Source organism: Marmota monax, unplaced genomic scaffold (assembly GCF_021218885.2).
Source record: "Marmota monax isolate L192 unplaced genomic scaffold, Marmota_monax_Labrador192_F-V1.1 WCK01_AAM20220418_F8-fsc00052, whole genome shotgun sequence".
Taxonomy (NCBI): Eukaryota; Metazoa; Chordata; class Mammalia; order Rodentia; family Sciuridae; genus Marmota; species Marmota monax.
The window spans coordinates 10,260,240-10,273,941 of NW_026693473.1; the positions used below are offsets into that span (position 1 = coordinate 10,260,240).

At 45.6% G+C, this 13,702-nt stretch overlaps 1 long non-coding RNA gene across 2 annotated transcripts in view; it reads left to right on the forward strand.

The window, feature by feature from the left end:
- LOC124101694 (uncharacterized) overlaps positions 1 to 13,702 on the forward strand; it is a 122,242-nt gene that overhangs the window by 89,647 nt on the left and 18,893 nt on the right. The window contains exon 1 of one of the 2 annotated variants that reach the window (XR_009228072.1): positions 11,815 to 12,749. The exons of the other annotated variant lie outside the window; for it this stretch is intronic. This is a non-coding gene — a long non-coding RNA (uncharacterized LOC124101694). Of the gene's footprint in view, positions 1 to 11,814; positions 12,750 to 13,702 lie in introns of those variants that run through there. 2 annotated transcript variants of the gene reach the window in all.

The window sequence follows — 13,702 nt, forward strand, 5'->3', positions numbered from 1 at the left end:
ACTGCGTGTACAAGCTAGACCCAGCAGGGTGTTATCCCCAGCACAGCTAGCCTTCAGAACCAGCAAATCTTGATTGAGGTCTGTCATGTGCTGGGCACTGGGCAGAATACAAAATGGACCAGCGCTTCAAATGTTTACAATTTAATTGGATAGTTTATGCAGAGAGACAACTGATCGCCATAAATTAGCTCCAAAGACACTTATTGAATACCTGCTAAATTTTAGGTGCTATGCTAAATTGGCCACAGCTGGGTGTAGAAAGATGTGTTATAGTACATTCTTTTTCACCAAAAAGTTTGCCTTCACATGGAGAGAGACTTGCAAGCAGATGATTTCAGTCCAATATGCTGGAGAGAGGACAATATGGAAACACATATATGGTGCCTGGCTGATGCTGTTGTCCTGCGGTAGGGGTGCAGTTGTAGTAGCTAACACCTCAGCTGTGTGTTGAAGGATGAAGCAGACAGGAAAGGGAAGAAGTCATCTCTGTCCAAGGGGACAGCAGAGAACAGAGCAGTTGTGGTGGGGGAGGGGAACAGAGCTAAGGGCTTTATCCTGTAGGGGACAGGGAGCCCTGCAGGGTGCTCAGTAGGGGAGTGGACACAGGGGCTTGCATTTTACAGCTTCATACGTGTAGGCTCCTGGTTATTGGGATGGTGTGTGTGTGTGTGTGTGTGTGATGGGAGGGGAAGGGATTGGAGGTGGTGATAATAGCAGGAGAATGTGCCCGAGGCTGACAAGGGAGAGAGAAAAGATGGGAAATGAAGGCTCAGAAAGCCTGGGGCTCTGAGATCCTGAGGACCAGATCATAGTGGTCAGGAAAAGTGTCACTAGGGAGGGGGGTGGAGAAAGGTTGAAAGGGGAACTTGGGGGAACTTAGACCAAAAGTAGATGAAGGGGCTGGCGGAAAGGGGTCAAGGAGGGCTGTGGTCCGTGATGACAACAAAGCCTCCCTGCACTGGTCTGCTTTGGTGATGTCATTGAATCCTTGTAGCAGTGCCCTGGGTTAGGCACACACTCCACTTTAAAGACAAGGAAATAAAGGGTCAGAGAGGCTGAGTGATGTGGCTGGGATCGCGTGCTGTGGAGCTGCGGGTTTCCATGCCCTGTGTTTGTTTTACCCTCTTTTGTCCTATGTCTCTCCTGGAGTTATGGTTACAACTGAGGCAGTGCCACTCCCAGGGAGACCCTTGGCTTTATGCTAAGGACCCCAAGGAACAAGAATGCACGAGAGTTTCTGCCTCTTCCAGCCCAGCAGCCCCTCCATGCACTCCCCCTGAGACTCATCCCCTGCCTTCCCTGAACCCCAGCATGTCTGACAGCCGTCAAGCTCATCACCTCTGAGATCAGAAAGGCTTGGAAGTAGACATTAGTGGTCGTGAGCTGAGGAAACACACAGAAGAGCAATTAAAGTGGGCGCATGGTGGTGAGCCTGCCTCGAATGGTTTGCAGCTGCAGAAGGCCCTGCCTTCCCCCCTTGGGCTCTGCCTGGCTGCTGGGGCTGCCTGTCTGTATTTCGCATCCTGACCAATTAGATCCCCATGTGTGCTGCAGGCGTGAAAAAATAGAAAGTGAATAATCCTTCATTCTCCTCTGCATGGAAAGCAGCTTTGATCCTCCTGGCGCGGTGGCCCTGTTCCTTCAGAGAGTGCATCCCTTCTCAGTTTCTTTCTTTCTTTTTTTTTTTTTTGTTAACCCAGTTTCCTTGTCTCAAGATGACATTAACTTCCACCCAGAGACCTGCGAAATGACCACAATTCGTCTTCAGACCCTTCTGATCAAAGCTGGGTTGGATTTTTTCTTCACGGCTCTTTTTAGGTTTTTGCTACACAGTCCTCTTTCCTAACATTGGTTTGCTGCCAGTGTTTCCAGGCTGAAATCAAAAGGAATCATCTATTAATATCAGGCTTCAATAACAAGGCCACCATTGTTTGCTTTGTTTCAGAGTACCTGTGGTCTTCTGGGGAGAGAGAGAAAGTGTGTGTTTGTGTTTGGATACGCAGTTTCAAAAATGAGCAGGAATTGAAAGAGTTAATAATCCTGGTTTATTTCAAATGTGCGATAAATCTCAATGACTCTAGGTAGAGATTCAAATACTGAGCACCCGATTAATTTTGAAGGACTTGGAGGCATTTTTGGTAGGAAGACATTTTAATGCTATCAGTAGGGGATAGTGGAGCTGGTGGTGATGAATACTCTAGGAGTGTAGGCAGTGAGGATGGAGGTGAGAGATGATAGGGTGTTGGAGGTGGGTATAGGAGGAAGTGAAGTTGGGGTGGTGGGGATGGAGTTGGTGAGTACAGAGACATTGAAGGTAGAGCAGGTGGGGGTGGCAGTGGTATAGAAATGGGGTGGTGATACAGAAAACATGGAGGTAGCAGTGGAGGTGCTAGAAGTAGAAGAGGAGTAGTAGACAGGATGATAGAGGTGCAGGAGGGAATGGAGGGGTGCTGGAGGAGGTGGTTGTGGAGATATGGAGGAGGAGGAGGTAAAGGAAGTGAAGAAGGTAGTGTGGGAGGGGGAGGGGGAGGGGAGGGGGAAGTGGAGGAGGGGTGGGGAAGTGCTGAGAGTAGCAGGTTGGATGAGAGGAATGAAGGCAAGAGAATCATCTGGAACATCCAACTTGAAGGTGCTTGGAGCTCCTGAGTGAACTGCATGGTTCAGTAAAAAAAAAAAAAATGCACTTGGAATCATGGCCCTGGGTGCTCACCCTGCTTCTGCTAAGCTGGTGGCCTTGAAAAGATCACTTTGCCTCATCATTCCCTGCTATTCATTGTATGAAATGAGGTTGTTGAATGAGAAGATCTCTAGCAGCTTTGTCCTTTTTTTTTTTTTTTTTTTTTTTTTTGGAGAATTTAATACAGTCACTAGAGTTTTGCTTGCAGTTATTCTGGACATTTTGAGGATGGAGTTCTACTTCTCATTTCTTTGGTGGTCCTTCCTGAAAGTAGAGCAGAGTGGTCCTTATTCGCTCTTTGGCAGTGCTGGGTAACTGAGCTGGCCGTGTTGCCTAGTGCTCATCACCCTCAAGTCATGTCTGGAACCAAAGTCAGACTGATTCTCTATACACTGGCCTCAAAGGAAAGGCCACCAGTTTGGTGAGAGGGTTCCAAATTGGCCTATTTTCACCTGTGAATGCACACTGCCAGAGACAAGAAATGCAAGCATAAAGCCAGACTATCCTGAGCCCAGCTAGTGACATTGGTCTAGATGAGCTGGTGGCACAGGATCAAGGAGGGTGATTCTGGAGTGCATACTCTGCTGCTGGTATGAGCCTGCCACAGCCTCTCTCATGCTTGGAACTGCACACCCCAAGGCAGCAGGAAGGACTTTTAAAAGAATCAGAGCCAATTTATCCCTTTGGACAAGAAGTCAGTCCCAAGAAGCCAGGAGGACAGTTGTTGATATTGAATTTTTTCAAGACAAAATCCCTTTTGTCAGGATTTAGTGGTGTGGCAGGAGCACTGGACTTTTAGAGATTGGCATTGAGGTTGGTTCTAGGGGCTGGAGAGAGCACTTGGTCTAGCAAGTGCTAGATTTAATCCCCATCACTGAGAGAGAGAGAGAGAGAGAGAGAGAGAGAGAGAGAGAGAGAGAGAGAGAGAAAGGAAGATTTTGAGTACATCACTTCCATTCTAGAGCTCAATCTCCTCATCTCCATTTTAATGGAGGCAGTACTAAAGCCAGCTCTGTGTTGCCCTCTCTGTTAAGAGCACTGGGAGCTGCTAGATATCCAATTCATCTTAAAGGGTCTTTAACTGGGACTCTCCTTGAAACTTCTGCCTGGTGAGATTGATGGGGCAGGTGAGAGCCAAGGTGATCTGACGTAGAGTGCTCCTGGTGCCATATCTAGTGGTCCAGGGCCCATTGCTGACTTCAGCATGAATTTCCAGTTTGGAGAGCACCACTAATGAACCAGAATTTCAATCTCTCTGAGATTCACTGGCTGTAACCACATCCAAATGCCTCCAAAGATGTAATTACCCAATAGAAGAGCCAGGCCTTGTGAGGAGGACATCCAACATTTCCTGAGTGTTGACAATCTATCAAACTGGGTGCTGCTCATGATGAATAGTGACTGGTTCTTCTAAGGTGGGTATTATTATCCCTATTTGACAGATGAGGAAATTGAGGGTCAGAGAGATTTAGTAAATGCCCAAAGTCACTGAACTGATCCCTGGAAGAATCAGGATGGAAGTTTAGGTCTATCTGTCTGCTTGTCTGTAAATGTCTTCACTATGGCCTGTTGACCTATTTCCAAGACAGGTTGAAGTCTTTGTACGATTGATTTTTAAATGAGGACAAAGTGGTCTGTGTGACTTGGGGCCTTGGAGTTTATACTCATTTTTCAAACCCATTTCTCTAGCCTATAGGTAAGATCTGGAATCTTGAACACTTGGTTGCCAATAATTCTTATCTCCCCACCCCAAAATAGGGACTTGGTGGAGGGGACTTTCTGGCCAAACTCAGAGGGGAAGGGGCTTTAATGTTCTTGATTTTGTTTTCTTGAGGGCAGGGTCAGTATTGCTCAAAAGCTTTGCTAAAGTCGCCGAAGTGATGGTGTCTGGGGGTGGCTGCTGGTGCAGACAGACACTTGGGAGACAGCTATTGGGATGCCAGTAAAAGGGGCAACACATCCCTTCCATCCTCAGGAGCTCTGTTAAAAAAGAGATGGAAGCAAAAGTCACTTTTTTTTTTGTCCCTCTTATTGAAATGCTGCTCTTTTTCCAAACCCTTCTGAATCCTTATCATCGTTCAGGTCATATTTTATTTACTTACTTATTTATTTATTTTGGTGCTAGGGGTGGAACCAGGGCCTTACGTATGTGAGGCAAGTGCTCTACCACTAAGCTACATCCCCATCCCTCAGGTCTTAGTTTAAATGTCACCTCCTTGGGCACACCTTCTCAGACTCCTAGCTGTGAAGGCCATCATCCTGTCACTCTGTCATACAGCAACATTCTTGCCCTTTACAGGCACGATGGCCTCAAATTGTAATCGGGTCTTTGGTCATTGACCATGTGACATCTGTCTCCACACTTGTTCATTAGACCCATAGACTGCTCACCACATGGACACGTCTGTTTCTTCCCCACGAGTACATGGGCTGAACAGACATGTGAAGGTGCTTAGAGTAAAACAGTTTTTGTGTTTGAAGGGGTGGTGTGTGAGCTCTGTGGGAAGTGTCAGGAGACAAAGGGAAGAGAAGTCCATGTATGAGCAGTTGTAAAAACAGGGCCTTTCCTACAGCACCTGACAGAGCTGAGCAGCAGGGCTGCCCAGAAGGGCCCAGGGTTCCCTGATGTCCTCAGTGATCCAGATATTTGCAGCCTTCTGCTTCACTGTCCTCTGGATCATGCAAAGTGGTGCTACCATCCCAGGGGCCCATGCTGACCAATGATATACAGTAGGAAGCCGGAGCAGGATCTTTAATAAGAGAAAGGTTGCGCAGCAGATTTTTTCTAAGGACAGGCCCCTTGGCCAAGACTGGGTTCTACTTTCCTGCTCTAATGTCAAGGAAGGTTGGCAAGAGGGTGTCAGGCATTTCCCTTCTCTGAAGTGGGAAGTGGGCTTCACCAGCAAGCAAGGAGGTGGGGGTGAGGAGAAGACAACCTTGCACATGGACAATAACTGTGCCCACTGCACTTCCTAGATGAGACCCTCGTGGTCCCAGGTAGGAGGATGGACTTATAAATAGTAAGATTAAGAGAGATCACATTGTTTTGATAATTAAGGAAAAAGTTCACAGGTCAGTCAGCTTTCCATTACTGTAACAAATACTGAGACAATCAATTTATAAAAAGAAAAGGTTTATTTTGGTTAGCAATTTCAGATGTTCCAGTTCATAATCAACTGGTCCTGTTGCTTTGGGCTGTGGTGGGGTAGCACATCACAGCGGAAGCACATAATAGAGTAAAATCACTCGACTCTTAGCCAGGACATGAAAGAGAGGATGAGGAAGGGCCAGGGTCCCACTGTCTCCTTCAAGGTCATGTCCCCAGTAATATTAAGATTTACCAATGGGCTCCACCTTTAAAAGTTTTCACCACCTTCTAATAGCACCATGGGTTAGGAACTAAGACTTTAAAACAAAGGCCTTAGAGGAAGGCCTTTGGAACCCTCTCACCAAACTGGTGGCCTTTCCTTTGAGGCCAGATTCTAGATCCAAACTATAGCAGTCTATATTGCAATTGTTCTCTGATGCATTGATGTAAGCATGGAATCCTTTCTCAGTTCAGGAATACTAGTTAATTCATTAGCCATCTGCTGTGAAATTAGCCACACCTCCCTGCAGCTGAGAGATGAGACCAAGGTCTTTTCCTTGGAATACCATGTGTCAGAGGTTCCTATGCTAAAACCATTAGAGAGTGTCACCAGTCCAGTGGCTAGATAATGAGACTTGAAAATAACTAGGAGGCCTCTCTTTCCCCATCTCCACTTCCTGCTGTGGCCCGAGTCTTCCTGTTAGTATGCAGAGATTCCTCCCTTATTTTATATTCTTTTAGTTGCCTGATTACTTGGCATCTCCACTGGACTGTTTTGTAGACCTCTTAAACTTCATGTCTCCCAAAGCAACTCTTGGTTACCCATCCCCCAAAGTTCTTCTTTCCCAATCTTCTCCATATTAGTAAACACACCACCATTCACCTACGCTCACGCCACAATAAAGGAGTATCTCTTGAACCATCTCTTCTCCTCACAGCCCACATCCAATCTGCCAACAATTCTTGGTAATTCTATCTCTAAAGTATATCCCAGGTTTGGTCACTTCTCACAGCTGCACTGCCCTTGGTCTCCTCTTTGAACATTTCTTCTCTTGGCTGGGCCACTACAATTCATTAGTCTCCCTGTCACTGTTCCTCTTGCTTAGAGGCCACCCTCTATTTGGCAGCCATAGTGGTCTTTAAGAAATGAGGATGTATTCCCTCCTCTACTTAAGACTCCTCAATGGCCTCTTGGTACCTACAGAATGAAATTCAGTCTTCCTTCATGGTCTTCAAGACCCTCCATGATCTGCCCCACAACACAGACTCCTGACAAGCTTCGTTGGTCATAGGTTAGCAGACAGGCCAGGTCCTAAGGACCTTCATGACAGTAACGTCCTCTGCTTGGACTTCTATCTCTGTGTGCTCTGCAGACTGGTCTTTTCTTCTTTGGTCTCAGTTTAAATGTGGCCTTCTCAAAGAAGTCTTCTTTAACTTCTGATCAAAAATAGCCCACACCTCCAGTCTCTTAACATCCTTACCATGTTTTATTTTCTTCATAGCTCTTTGAATTATTTTATTTATTGGCTTTACTTTATTATCTGTCTTCTGCAGCAGAAGATGTATGGCTCACTGCTGTAGAACCCTCTAGAACAGTGTCCATAGTTATGAGTGAGTACTCAGCAAACGTCTGTTGACCAAGAACAAATCTTAAGACCTTTTAATCTCATATTAAAATACAAAACTCTTTGGAAGAAGAAAGAAAGCAATAATGTCCTCTTGGGCCTTGGAAGGACTGAGGTTCTGTGAGACAGAGGGCATTGCAATACCCATAGAAGAGGCCTAATACTGCAGTGAGCTTAAGGACAGGGGAGGACAATGGTGGTTTATAAGCAGATGGCTCAGGATTTGATCTTGATCCATTAGGATAAATTTGGAGACTGAAGATACCTAGGTCAAGGGAAAGAAAGTCACTCAGAGATTGTGTGGAGGGGCTGGGGTTGTGGCTCAGTAGTAGAGTGCTCGACTAGCACGTGCGAGGTCCTGGGTTCGATCCTCAGCACCACATAAAAATAGATAAATAAAATAAAGATATTGTGTCCAACTAAAACTAAAAAAAGAAGAAGAAGAAGATTGTGTGGAGTTCTTAGCTTCTCAAGATGTTGGGCTGTGTGACCCCTGAGGTTTTGACTAACGATGATTGTTCCAAGTTCACTCAGTGGTTCACTCAAGCATTCAGTAGGTATCCCTTGAACATCTACTGAGTACCCAAATCTGTGCTGCTTCCTAGGTTAGGACAAGGTATTGTCCCTCTCCTCATGAAACTCTTAACATAGAAGACAGAGGTCAAAGAGCTACACAAGGGGATGGGGTATAGCTCGATTGGTAGAGGGCTTGCCTTGCATGCACAAGGCCCTGGGTTCAACCCCCAGCATCATACACACAGACACACACAAAAAAAAACCCAAGAATCTTCCTGGGTTACCTGGTATCATCACCACATTTTTACATTTTACAAAAATGCAGCAAGAGACTTGACTTTTCAGGCAGTATTTTGCTTACTGTCCTTCAGAAACCCCTGAGGCAGAACCATCTGCATGCTTGGAAGGTTTGTGAACACTCAGGGAAAAAAAATTCACACAAATCAATATTTTTTAAAACAATCCTGCAGTAAAGGTGGGGCTCGAGAATCAGGGCAAAACAGCATTTGTCTAAGTCCTGGTTTTATTTGGGCAAGTTGCCACTTTTTTAAGCCTCATTTTTCTCATCCATAAATTAAGGAACATTATAGTGGAGACTCCTTTGTGGAATCGTTATGAGAATTAAATAGGGATTGCATGCCAATAATTAGCACAATGTCCGGCACATGCCGAGCTCTATAAATATCAGCTACAGTTTTACTAATACATGGTTTTAGCTATGGTTATAAAGACTAATTATTGGGCTGGGGTTTAGGCTCAGTGGTAGAGTACTTGCCTACCTAGTATGCACGAGGCCCTGGCTTCAATCCCCAGCACCACAAACAAACAAAATCAAACAAACAAAAAAGAACTATGCACTACTAATTATTCTCCCCAGCTCAGTGATTATAAATGAAGGATTTGTGTAGCATCTCTGGATGCTCCTTGCACAGACTGTGACCAGGGCTCAGCCAGGCTGGCAGTGAGTCTCATGTTCCCCGAGGACAGGTACAAGTCTGGTCACGATTTCTCTCCATCAACCTTCTTGTCAGATCTGTAGAAAATGATCAATCCCCCTTGGAGGTTCCTACTTACTGTGTGGCAGCTTCTGAATTATACCTCTCTTGTTCAGACAGATTTTCCCCCAACCTTCCACTGCCTCCTGCCCCCCACCTGTGCTTCCTCTCCAAAGTACAAGTAAATGTCATTTACATTGATTTTTAAAACTTTCCCTCTGGGGATCCCATTTCCACCCCCTGTAAGTCTGAGAGGCCAGCCTCTGATTATATTTTTCCTAAGTTTAAATCAATTTTTATTTGTTATGGAAACATTAAGTCTTCTTCAAAAATAGCCTCAAGTCTTTGGGATAAACTCTAATGTGGGCTGTGTACACACGCCGATGACAGGCCAGGAGAAGCCGTTGGGAGATGGCAAGGCTTCTGCTGCAGATGAGCCAGGGAGATGGGGTGGGACAACAAGGGAAGAAGGGAGGAGGAAATATCTTCTCTGATAAGTGGATGCTGATCTATAATGGGAGGGAACATGGGATGAATATTATATTTATTTATTTATTTTCCACAGTGCTGAGGATTGGACCCAGGGCCTTGTAAATCTGGAGCAAGCACTTTATTTATCAAAGATCTAGTCCCCATCTCTTTTATACTTTCAAGAAACAATAGTATTGACCTTGTGGGCTTTGCTGAGAGTGTTTGAGGACTAGCTTTTATTTGATACCTATTAAGCATTTAGTAGGGGTGACTTTAAATGTGACTGAACCAACCATAAAAACAATCCTGGGTGGAGGGTATTATTTTCTCTTTAATAAATATGGAAAGGGAGGCTCTGAAGGTTAAATTGGTTGTCTGGAATCATGTGATCTGTAAGTACAGAGTTGGGCTTCAAATTGGGTCTAGCTTAGGCTGACTTTTGAGTCCTGTCCCTTTCACTAGACGGAACCAGAAGACAGTCTCTCCAACATTGTGCCACCTCATCCTGTTTCCAAACATCAATGTTCTTGGCTCCAGCTCCTCATAGTTTCCTTCCTTCCCCAATTACATTCATTCAAAACACTGGTCCTCCCTCACCTGGAACTTCCTTGCTCTCTCACTCCATGCTTGGACAATGGTTGCAAAAGGGCCAGTACTTCCCAGGTATCTTAAAACATTTCTTGACTAACAACTTCCCAATGACATTGGGACCCCTTGACAACCAACACAATGTCTGACTTTAAAATCAATAAGCCAGTGGCTTTTTGATTATAGTTTTTGCCTTTACTGAAGTTATACCTGCATAAAACTTAAGAGATTCAAATAGTTCTGCAAGAGAGAGCTCCAGTGTGCATGTCTTTCTGTGTTTTGATCTTTTCATTGTAACCATTAACTCTTGAATTTCTACAATGAAAGCTGAGTTTATACTTCATCCTGTGCCTTGGCACCCCACCCCCAATGATATATAAGCTTCTCTTCCATTCCACAGCCTCCTGATGTTGTAAGGTGCTAATGTAGTGTATTCAACATTCCCTATTTACAATATGAAAATGTAAATTATACTTTGAATGGAGTTCTGCAGTACTCTGTGATTACTTTTTCTTTGCTGGAATGAGTAGCTGTCTGAACTTTTTTTTCTTTTGGTGTAGTTTTCTTTGTGTTAAGCAATCATTAAAGTTCAAACTCTGCCAAAGTTTTAAATCCCTTCCACACGTGCTTAGATGACTGAGTCTTCCGTCACAATCATCTGAGGGCAGAAGCCTGTCCTGGGTTCTCCCTGCAGCAGCGCGGGCAGCTGCCCTCTGCATCAGGTGGATTCTGGGATCCCCCTCTGCATCGGAGGGATTGCCTGCACTGCCCTTCTCTGCCAGACCTGGCTGTTTCCCACAGTCTGTCTTCCTCTTTCTTGGTTTACTCCCTCATTGGTGAGAAGCTCCTTTCTAACCACTTCATGAGAAAAGGGGCATAAATCTTGGTATTCCCAGCACTTGGAATCATAGGTGCCCAATAAATGTTTGCTATATTACTGAAAGAATAAACGAAGAAAGAAAAGCAAGAAAAACATCAGCGGAGATAAGCTTATCACTAGTGTAAGAGATGAAAGGGAAACAACTTAATGAATCAAGATAATCTGATGTTTACCTGAGCTAAGCTTTGAATTTATGATTTATGTAAGTAATAATGAAAGTTCATGAGAACACCTGGATTTAGAGAACTCTTATCTTTTCATAAGGCAATCAGGTGCAGGACGGGAGCTAGGCTGTGAGAGAGCTATGGAAAATTTCTGTATCTTGGTTTCTTTGTCTATTAAAAAAAAGAAGAAGAAACAACAATACCTACTTAGGAGAACTGTTGTGTTGAGTGAGAACTAGTAGTTGCTGAGTTCTTTGTCATGCCATCTTGCTAAAAATGGCATATAACTTCGATTATTCCAGCACCTCAAACAAAACAAAACAAAAAGTATAGATTCGCATACGATGTTATAATGGCAAGAGAGGTGACATGCCCAGTTTAAATCCTGAATCCCATGGTGACTTGCTGTGTGTCCTTGGGAGAGGCTCTTTCCCTTTCTGAGCCTCAGTGCTTTCTTCAGTGGTGCTGGGTGGCTGGTGACTAAGGTCCCCCACCCCAGTTCCTTGGTACTATGATCTTGTTCTGGGAGATGCCCTCCTGCAGCCCAGCCGCCTCCGCCCAGCTGCTGTGAACATGTTTGCCTTGGAGGTTGAAGCTGTCTTGCTCCTGGCACCAGACTCTTTAAGGCCAGGACCCCCTGGTTGGTGTCCTCTGAGGTGGACCGGGAAGAAGCAGCCCATGTTCCATTCTTCTGCAGTGTAATGCAAAACAGATCCGGCCTTGGCTCCCCACACCAGGAAGGGGACTTCATCGTGAAAGCCACCTTGTCAGCGTCAGGCCTGGGTGATTAATGACTCTTTAATCCCATAGCCGAATACCTGACAAAATCCGCTTGGACCAAAAAGGCAGAACAAACCTAATTAGCCCGGTCGACCCACTCACAAGGTGTGGGTTGCTAAGGCTCCCCACAGCTCCAAGAGCAAGCCTCTCCCTGCCTGTCCCTTTCAGGTCTGTGAAAGAATCAAGTGGCCACAATGGGCACGGACTCCATTAAAAGGAGGGGGCTGGCCAATGAATAAACATGCAGGTTACCGTGTTGATATTTCACTGAATGCCATTCTGAAGTGGGGTGTTTGGGGCCTTGGAGGCCTGCGCCCCTGGTATTGTGCTGGGGGAGGGACTGGCCATTTGAAGTCAAGGTGAGGACATACTGGGGGCAGATGGAACCTGCTTTGTTTGTGAAAGAGTTTTTCTGCTATTTATGCTAATGAGTGGGAAACACTTCCCAAGCATTTCAGATGGTTCTGTAATGAGGCCCGGCAGAATGTGCCAACATTGTTGGCCCTGGACAATTTTAAACTCCCACTCCGCACATTAGCAGCCCCTTTCTTTACAGGAAGGCCCTCAGAGGGTGAAAGAGGACAATGAAGGAAGAGTGAAAACATCACAAAGAGGGGCTTTTGTTTCGCCTTCCTTTGAACCCTCTGAAAAGCCCGCTCTCAAGGGGTGTGTTGGGCCTGCCTTTCAAGGTTACTGAACCCAGAATCCCCTGTTGTTTAGCAACATAGAAAGCTGACCTTAATTGACTCCACTTCTGAGCAGGCTTTGTAAATCACTCTGCCCCAGACTGAAATTTCCTGACGGCGTCTGCATGAGCTATGGAGTGTCCCTACATAGGCTTCCAACATGCCAGGGCAACGTGTCGGCCGTCGTGTGGACAGTGATGTATAGCTTACCCTCCCTTCTCCCTGGAATTCTCGTGAGGACCTGCCTCGGGATTAGGAGACGTTCTTCCCATTTTGCAGGTAAGTGAAGGGAGGCTCAGAGCAGTTAAGCAATCTATTCAGTCATACATCAAGAATTGGAGCTGTGACCCAAGGATTTTAGATTGTATAATGCATCAGAAGAGATACCTTCACTGATGAGTTTCTTTAAAACATTATCTTGAGCTGGGCGTGGTGGCGCACACCTGTAATCCCAATGACTCAGGAGGCTGAGGCAGGAGAATTGCAAGTTTGAGGCCAGCCTGGGCAGTTGAGTGAGATTCTGTCTTGAAATCAAATAAAAAGGGCTGTGGATATAGCTTAGCGGTAGAGCTCCCCCCCACACCCGCATTTAATCCCTAGTACCAATGATAATAATAATGATAAATAAAAGAACAAATAAACCCATGTTATTTGTAGAGAAAGAAGAATATCCCTAGGTGAATTCATGATAGCATTTCCTCCATGAGACTTCTTCCACTCTACTCCAGCTGTAGGCAGCTCATTTGTACCTGCCCCTCCCCTTCCTGATCCCCAAGTTGCCCAGCCCCACCAGGTAGATCTTGGGTGGGGCAGACCTGGGAGCTCCATCTTCTGTTTGGGATGACATTTTCCTGAGGCGCATCTGGCCCAGGGGTGTGGCAAGGCAGGTCCACCTTGGATCTCACTTAGAAGTTCACCTACAGTTCAGCCCTCAGAGACATGTCCACACCCTCAAAGCCTTTGAACTAGTCATAGTCAAAGCTGACCTTGGCATGCGACCGGCAGCATAGGATTCCGTGCTCAGGAGGACGCTGTGCTTGGTTTGACACTCTGCTGTTGCCATCTTCACATTTTGGTAATTTCATGTTGAAGCTGAAGCCTCTGCTTGGAAAGTAAGATCAGATGAGACAGTAGAACAAATGGTTTATGCAATGGCAGTTCCTTGTTACCCTGTCCACACAACAATCTCCATGTCCCAGGGGTGCAGAAATCCAGGGGGTCCAGGAGTTCTG